We start from the raw sequence: 8,755 nt of genomic DNA on the forward strand, positions 1-8,755 counted from the left end.
ATATATAAGGGCTGGGAAGAGAAGATGTTGGGTGGTTCTATAACATGGTACTAGCTTTCAAAAAAAGGACTAGAAATTGCTATTATAGTCTATATTATACTTACATGCTGCAATTGAAAATATAGACCTATGAAAAGGGAAAAATATAGGTTATAGTCTCATTGTCATTTAATTATTATTACTATTTCTATTACTAGTTCAAATTTTTGGCAAACTGATTGATGGATCAGCCCTGAGACTGTAGTTTAATTCATCATTTTCACCATTTAGGTGTAATACAAGCTATCTTAACTTCAATCAAAACAAGGTAAAAATAAAAATTGAAGGTGAAGATGAGTTTGTGATAATAGTAAGCAGCATCCTCGTTTTGCAATAGTAGAGATAAAATGTGCTAAAATATTTGAGAAGAAATTTTGATTATGAAAATTGTTTTTCTTTCTACTACTCTGTCCTTAGAAGCTCCTTGTGAAGCAAAAATCATAGGTATTGTAACTCAGAAAATGGCTATTAGTTACATTTAAGTAGTTATCTCAGAAAAAAAGTCACTTTTTGCAACATTTCTTGTAATCACAAGTGGATATTTCTCCACACTCTTCTCAAAAAAAGGTAATGAATTATATAAATATTATATATGAGAAAAGTTTATATATGACTTTTGAAGAAGACAATTGATATAATCACTTGTCAAGTGTCAGTGATTCCTAATCCATCCACAGTGGGGCAGCACTCTCCAAGAAAATGAAAATCACATCTTAAAGTTACATACAGTGGAAATTACAATAAAAGCTTCTATATTGTGATCATTATTAGGTCAGTGGCAGGCGGTAAAGAAATTGGTATAACTGACTTATGGTCAAATAGTTAAAGTAGCACATTATCCTCATAGCTAGACTTTACAAATTTTAACAGGAACCAAGATACACTTCTAACTATAAATGAGTTTTGTTTTTATATTTTTCCTCGTTTGAATGATTTTTAAGACATTATCTTTAAACTTGATTGGAAGTAAAATTTTGCTAAAGATCATTTGACAGCAGCTACAGCAGTACATTGACAGAAAACTGTAGAAATTCAAGCTGGATTCAGAAAAGAACCTGGAACCAGGGATATCATTGCTGAAGTCAGATAGATCCTGGCTGAAAGCAGAGAATACCAGAAAGATGTTTACCTGTGTTTTATTGACTATGCAAAGGCATTCGACTCTGTGGAGCATAACAAATTATGGATAATATTGCAAAGAATGAGAATTCCAGAACACTTAATTGTGCTCATGAGGAACTTGTACAAAGATCAAGAGAAGTCGCTCAAACAGAACAAGGGGATGCTGCCTAGTTTAAAATCAGGAAAGGTGTGGATCAGGGTTGCATCTTTAGACCATACATATTCAGTCTGTATGCTGAGCAAATAATCCGAGAAGCTGGACTATATGAAGAAGAACAGGGCATCAGGCTTGGAGGAAGACTCATTAACAACCTGTGATATGCAGATGACACAACCTTGCTTACTGAAAGGGAAGATGACTTGAAGCACTAATAAAGATCAAAGACCACAGCCTTCAGTACGGATAACACTTCAACATAAGTGTTAAAAAGCAAAGATGTCACTTTGAGGTTAGGTGCTCCTAACCCAAGCCATGGTATTTTCTGTTACCTAATTATGCAAAAGCTAGACAATGAATAAGGAAATACCAAAGAAAATTCGATGACTTCTAATTATGATGTTGGTGAAGAATATTGAATATCCCATAGACTGCCAGAAGAATGAACAAATCTGTCTTGGAAGAAGTACATCCAGGATGCTCCATAGAAGTTAGGATGGCAAGACTACCTTCACATGTACTTTGGACACAGTATCAAGGGGGACCAATCCCTGGAGAAGGACATCATGCTTGGTAAAATTAGAGGGTCAGCAAAAAAGAGGAAGATCTTCAATGAGATGGAATGACACAGTGGCTACATCAAAGGCCTCAAGCATAACAGTGATGGTGAGGATTGCCCAGGACTGGGCAGTGTTTCAGTCTGTTTTACATAGGGTCGATATAAGTTGGAACTGACTCAATGGCACCAAAAAACATCAATATTTTATAGAATTTAGTATCATTTCATATTTTTATCGAGCACTTAAGTTTTCTTTCCTGTGAAATATCTGTTCATAATCTTTTTTCTTTTTTCAATTAATTTTTTTTTTTTTTTAATTCGGAGTTTTCTATATATTCTCAATGCTATTCCACTTACAGTGATTTACCATCTTCCAGATTGTCTTATCTTTTCACACTTTTAGGATGTCGTTTGATCAATAGAAGCTTTTACTTTTTATATTGCCAAATGTATCAGTATTTTTTTTCTTTATGGTTTTTGCTGTTTGAATCTTAAGAATCTTTAGAATCCCTACCCTAGAATTTTAAACATATTGTCCTGCATTTTCTTAAGTGTTTCTTCCAAAATTATTTTCTATGGGGTAAGATAAGGAACACGTTTTATTTTTTTGTATATGAATAATCAAATGGTCCAGTGTAATTTATGGAATAGTGAATTTCCCTCACAGATCTGAAAAGTTGGCTCTGTCATGTCACATGCATACGTATCCTGGGCTCTATTATGTTGTATTGACTTAATTCCATGTTCCTGTGCTCATAACTTTGACAAATTTTCTTAAGTATTCTAAGAAAAGTATTACACCCTTTTTGTTAGATTTACTCCTTCTGGCATTCCTTTTGTTTTATTTAAATCTTCTGTATGTCAATGTTATTGTAAATAACAGACATTTCTTTTTATTGCTGTAGTATATTCAACTGATAGTTATATATTGAAATTATATCTAGCAAATCTGCTAAACCTTCATATTAATTCTAAATTTATCATTTTTTCAATAATGAAAATTTTCATTTATGCTTTCTTTTCTTTTTACCTATTATTTGTTTCTTGATTCAATTCATTGTTTACAACTACTAATATTTTGAAAAAAAGGAGTAGTAATGAATCTTTTCTCTTGTTCATATCTTAAATTTGAATGTTTTTATTTTTCACAAGTAATGGAAGTATTATTATTACTATTGTTCTTATTAGCAACCTCCGTTATGCAGAAGACACAATCTTGCTTGCTATGCTAAAAGCGAAGAGGACTTAAAGCACTTACTGACTAAAACCCAAGACCACAGCCTTCAGCATGGATTACACCTCAACTTAAAGAAAATAAAAATCCTCACAACTAGACCAATAAGCAGCGTCATGATAAATGGAGAAAAGATTAAAGTTGCTAAGTATTTCGTTTTACTTGGATCAACAATCAACACCCCTGGAAACAGCAGTCAAGAAATCAAAAGATGCATTGCATTGGGCAAATCTGCTTCAAAAGGCATCTTTAAAGTGTTAAAAAGCAAAGATGTCACCTTCAATACTACGTTGTGCCTGACCCAAGCCACGGTGTTTTCAATTGTCTCACACGCATGTGAAAGCTGGACGATGAATACGGAAGACCAAAGAAGAATTGATCCCTTTGAATTGTGATATTGGTGAAGAATATTGAATATACCATGGGCTCCCAAAAGAAGGAACAAATCCGTCTTGGAAGTACAAACAGAATGGTCCTTAGAAGCAAGGATGGCAAGACTACGTCTCACATACTTTGGACGGTTATTAGGAGGGATCAGTCCTTGGAGAAGGACATCGTGCTTGGTACAGTGGAGGATCAGTGAGAAAGTGGAAGAACCTTAAAACGAGATGGACTGACACAGTGGTCCTAACAAAGGGCTTAAGCATAACAATGATTGTGAGGATGGTGCAGGACCTGGCAGTGTTTCCTTCTGTTGTACATAGGGTCACTATGATTCAGAACCAACTTGATGGCACCTAACAACAACAAGAAGTAAATAGTATTTAATTCCTTTAATCAGTTTTTAGATAAACATTTATTTCTTCCTCAACTAGTTCAACATCACGTATTTATATCAGGGTCTTCCAGAGAGTGAGATGAAGATAAGCTCTTATTAAAATTAATTACTGATAATAAGGTATTGTACTGTTATTGGGCAAATGTGCATACCTCTTTCCCATAGTCCCTTTATTTTGATTTTAGGGTTTTCTGAAAATGGGACTTTATGATTAACCGTGCTTCTTTTGAAGCATGGATCATCCAAAATGCCTTCTGAAAGATCCATTATTTTTCATTCAGCACCATGGAAAGATGATAAACTCTAAACATAATCACATTATTTTGAACCTTAAATTAAAAGTCTCAAATTTCCACAGTCAATAAGCTCTTAATTAATTAAACATCTCTCTATGTGCTAAGCACTAGCTTGTTTGCTATATATTTGGCAAAAGAAGGCATAATTATATGACATGTTGATATAATCTTTTTTAAAATATAATTGTTTTATTAGAAGATATATTAGTCATGATGCTAGTTTGAAAGAAATAACTCACCCAAACTGGATAATTTGATAAGAGTTTAATAGGGGACTATTTCTAAAGTATGTGCAAGGTTCAGGTAAACCAACAAGAGATAGTGTAGGATCCCTTGAGCTAGTGAGGAATGTTCCCACCTCTAATTAAGCCTAAAGGAACAAGGGAAAAAGCTGTTATTGGAGCATGAAGTGCTGACTATATGGGTTGGTTACCTGACAGGAAGTATGGTCTTTGCTGGAAAGACATAACCAAATAATAATAACCTGGGATGGAGGGAACCAGGGTAATACACTCCCTATTCTCCTTCCTTTCTAGTTCTTTTGTGTCTTGCCTGGGCTCCACATTTTCCAAGCCTTTCCAGGTGTTGAAAATCAAGTGAGTGTATTGATTTTTTTATGTGGTCAGCCTCCAGGGGAAAGCAGGATGGAGAACAATGAAAATTGCATGTAGAAGAAAAAATAGAAGTTTCCAGGCCTAGAAAAACAGACGTGCATAACGGTTAAGAAAGTAACTTTGGAGAGATGTCTGGGTTTGGAGCTTAGCTCTTCCACTAGCTGGCTACATGACCTGGGGGCATTGCCAAATCTCCCTGACTTAGATTTGCTTTTCATAAAATAGGGTAATATAATTAATTATCTCATAAGATTATATAAGGATTAAAAGAGGGAATACATATAAAATACTTAGGATATTTCTGTCACACAGTAGGCACCTAAGAATGGCTAGCTAAGTTTATTATTTTTTTTTATAATTTTTATTGTGATTTAAGTGAAAGTTTACAAATTAAGTCAGTCTTTCACACATAAACCCATATACACCTTGCTACACACTCCCAGTTACTCTCCCCCTAATGAGACAGCCTGCTCTCTCCCTCCACTCTCTCTTTTCGTGTCCTTTTCACCAGCTTCTAACCCCCACCACCCTCTCATCTCCCCTCCAGGCTGGAGATGTCAACATAGTCTCAAGTGTCCACCTGATCCAAGAAACTCACTCCTCACCAGCATCCCTCTCCAACCCATGGTCCAGTCCAATCCATGTCTGAAGAGTTGGCTTCAGGAATGGTTCCTGTCCTGGGCCAACAGAAGGTCTGGGGGCCATGACCACCAAGGTCCTTCTAATCTCAGTCAGACAACTAAGTCTGGTATTTTTAGGAGTATTTGAGATCTGCAGCCCACTGCTCTCCAACTCCCTCGTGGGTTCTATGTTGTGTTCCCAGTCAGGACAGACATCAGATGTAGCCAGGCACCATCTAGTTCTTCTGGTCTCAGGCTGATGTAGTCTCTGGTTTATGTGGCCCTTTCTGTCTCTTGGGCTGTAAATTACCTTATATCTTTGCTGTTCATTCTCCTTTGCTTCACGTTGGTTGAGACCAATTGATGTATCTTAGATGACCTCAGATGCCACTCTTCAAAGTGGGATTCAGAATATTTTCTTAATACATTTTATTATGCCATTTGACTTAGATATCCCCTGAAACCATGGTCCCCAGACCCCTGTCCCTGCTACATTGGCCTTCAAAGCATTCAGTTTATTCAGGAGACTTCTTTGCTTTTGGTTTGGTCGAATTGTGCTGACCTCCCCTGTATTGTGTGCTCTCTTTCCATTCACCCAAAGTAGTTCTTATCTACTATCTAATGAGTGAATGCTCCCTTCCACCTTCCCTTCTTCCTCCCTCTCGTAACCACAAAAGAACGTTTTCTTCTCAGTTTAAAATGTTTATCAAGTTCTTCTAATAGTGGTCTAATACAATATTTGTACTTTTGCAATTGACTAATTTCACTCAGCATAATGCCTTCCAGGTTCCTCCATGTTATGAAAAGTTTCATAGATTCCTAACTGTTCTTTATCAATGCAAAGTGTTCCATAGTGTGAATGTACCATAATTTATTTATACATTCATCTGTTGATGGGCACCTGGGTTGCTTCCATCTTTTTGCTATTGTAAACAGTGCTGCAATAAACATGGGTGTGCATATATCTGCTCGTGTACAAGCTCTTCTTTCTCTAGGATATATTCCAAGGAGTGGGATCGCTGGATCGTATGACAGCTCTATTTCTAGCTTTTTAAGGAAGTGCCAAATCGATTTCCAAAGTGGTTGTACCATTTGACATTCCCACCAGCAGTGTAGAAGTGTTCTAATCTCTCCACAGCCTTTCCAACATTTATTGTTTTGTGTTTTTTTGATTAATGCCAGGCTTGTTGGAGTGAGATGAAATCTCATTGTAGTTTTCATCTGTATTTCTCTAATGGCTAATGATCGTGAACATTTCCTCGTATGTCTGTTAGCTACCTGAATCCCTTCTTTAGTGAAGTGTCTATTCATATCTTTTGCCCATTTTTTAATTGGGTTATTTGTCTTTTTGCAGTTGAGTTTTTGCAGTATCATGTAGATTTTAGAGATCAGGCACTGATCAGAAATGTCACAGCTAAAAACTTTTTCCCAGTCTGTAGGTAGTCTTTTTACTCTTTTGGTGAAGTCTTTGGATGAGCATAGGTGTTTGATTTTTAGGAGCTCCCAGTTATCTAGTTTCTCTTCTACATTCTTTATAATGTTTTGTATACTGTTTATGGCATGTATTAGGGCTCCTAACGTTGTCCCTATTTTTTCTTCCGTGATCTGTATCATTTTAGACTTTATATTTAGGTCTTTGATACATTTTGAGTTAGTTTTTGTGCATGGAGTGAGGTATGGGTCTTGTTTCATATTTTGGCAGATGGATATCTAGATATGCCAGCACCATTGGTTAAAAAGAATGTCTTTTCCCCATTTAACTGTTTTGGGGCCTTTGTCAAATATCAACTGCTCAGAGGTGGATGGATTTATGTCTGGATTCTCAATTCTGTTCCATTGGTCCATGTATCTGTTGTTGTACCAGTACCAGGCTCTTTTGACTACTGTGGCAGTATAATAGGTTCTAAAATCAGGTAAAGTAAGGCCTCCCACTTTGTTCTTCTTTTTCAGTAATGCCTTGTCTGTGGCCTCTTTCCTTTCCATATGAAGTTGGTGATTTGTTTCTCCATCTCATGAAAGAATGTCCTTGGGATTTGGATCGGAATTACATTAAATGTATAGATCGCTTTGGGTAGAATAGAAATTTTTATGATGTTAAGTCTTCCTATCCATGAGCAAGGTATCTTCTTCCACTTACGTAAGTCTCTTTTGGTTTCTTTCAGAAGTGTACTGTAGTTTTCTTTGTATAAGTCTTTTACATCTCTGGTAAGATTTATTCCTAAGTATTTTATCTTCTTGGGGGCTACTGTAAATAGCACCGATTTGGTGATTTCCTCTTTGATGTTCTTTTTGTTGGTGTACAGGAACCCAACTGATTTTTGTATGTTTAGATTGTATCCCGATACCCTGCTGAACTATTAGTTTCAGTAGTTTTCTGGAGGATTCCTTAGGGTTTTCTGTGTATAAGATCATGTCATCTGCAAATAGAGACACTTTTACTTCTTCCTTGCCAATCTGGATGCCCTTTATTTCTTTATCTAGCCAAATTGCTCTAGGTAAGACTTCCAGCACAATGTTGAATAAGAGTGGTGATAAAGGACACCCTTGTCTGGTTCCCATCTCAATGGGAATGTTTTCAGACTCTGCCCATTTAGGGTGATGTTGGCTGTTGGCTTTGTATAAATGCCCTTTATTATGTTGAGGAATTTTCCTTCTGTTTCTACTTTGCTGAGAATTTTTATCATGAATGAGTGTTGAACTTTGTAAAATGCCTTTACTGCATCAATTGATAAAATCTTGTGATTCTTGTCTTTTATTTACGTGGTGGATTACATTAATTGTTTTTCTAGTGTTGAACCATCCCTGCATACCTGGTATGAATCCCACTTGGTCATGGTGAATCATTTTTTTGATATATTCTTGAATTCTATTGGTTAGAATTTTGTTGACGATTTTTGCATCTACATTCACGAGGGATATAGGTCTATAATTTTCTTCTTGTGGTGTCTTTACCTGGTTTTGGTATCAGGGATATGGAGCTTCATAGAATGAGTTTGGGAGTATTCCATCCTTTTCTATGCTCTGAAATAGCTTTAGTAGTAGTGGTGTTAACTCTTCTCTGAAAGTTTAGTAGAACTCTGCAGTGAAGCCATCCGGGCCAGGGCTTTTTTTTGTTCGGAGTTTTTTGATTACTTTTTCTATCTCTTCTTTTGTTATGGGTCTATTTAGTTGTTCTACCTCTGTTTGTGTTAGTTTAGGTAGGTAGTGTGTTTCTAGGAATTCATCCATTTCTTCTAGGTTTTCAAATTTGTTTGAGTATAGTTTTTCCTAGTAATCTGATATGATTCTTTTAATTTCAGTTGGGTCTGTTGTAATATCGCCCCTCTTATTTCTTAT

Source organism: Elephas maximus, chromosome 1 (genome assembly GCF_024166365.1).
Source record: "Elephas maximus indicus isolate mEleMax1 chromosome 1, mEleMax1 primary haplotype, whole genome shotgun sequence".
Taxonomy (NCBI): Eukaryota; Metazoa; Chordata; class Mammalia; order Proboscidea; family Elephantidae; genus Elephas; species Elephas maximus.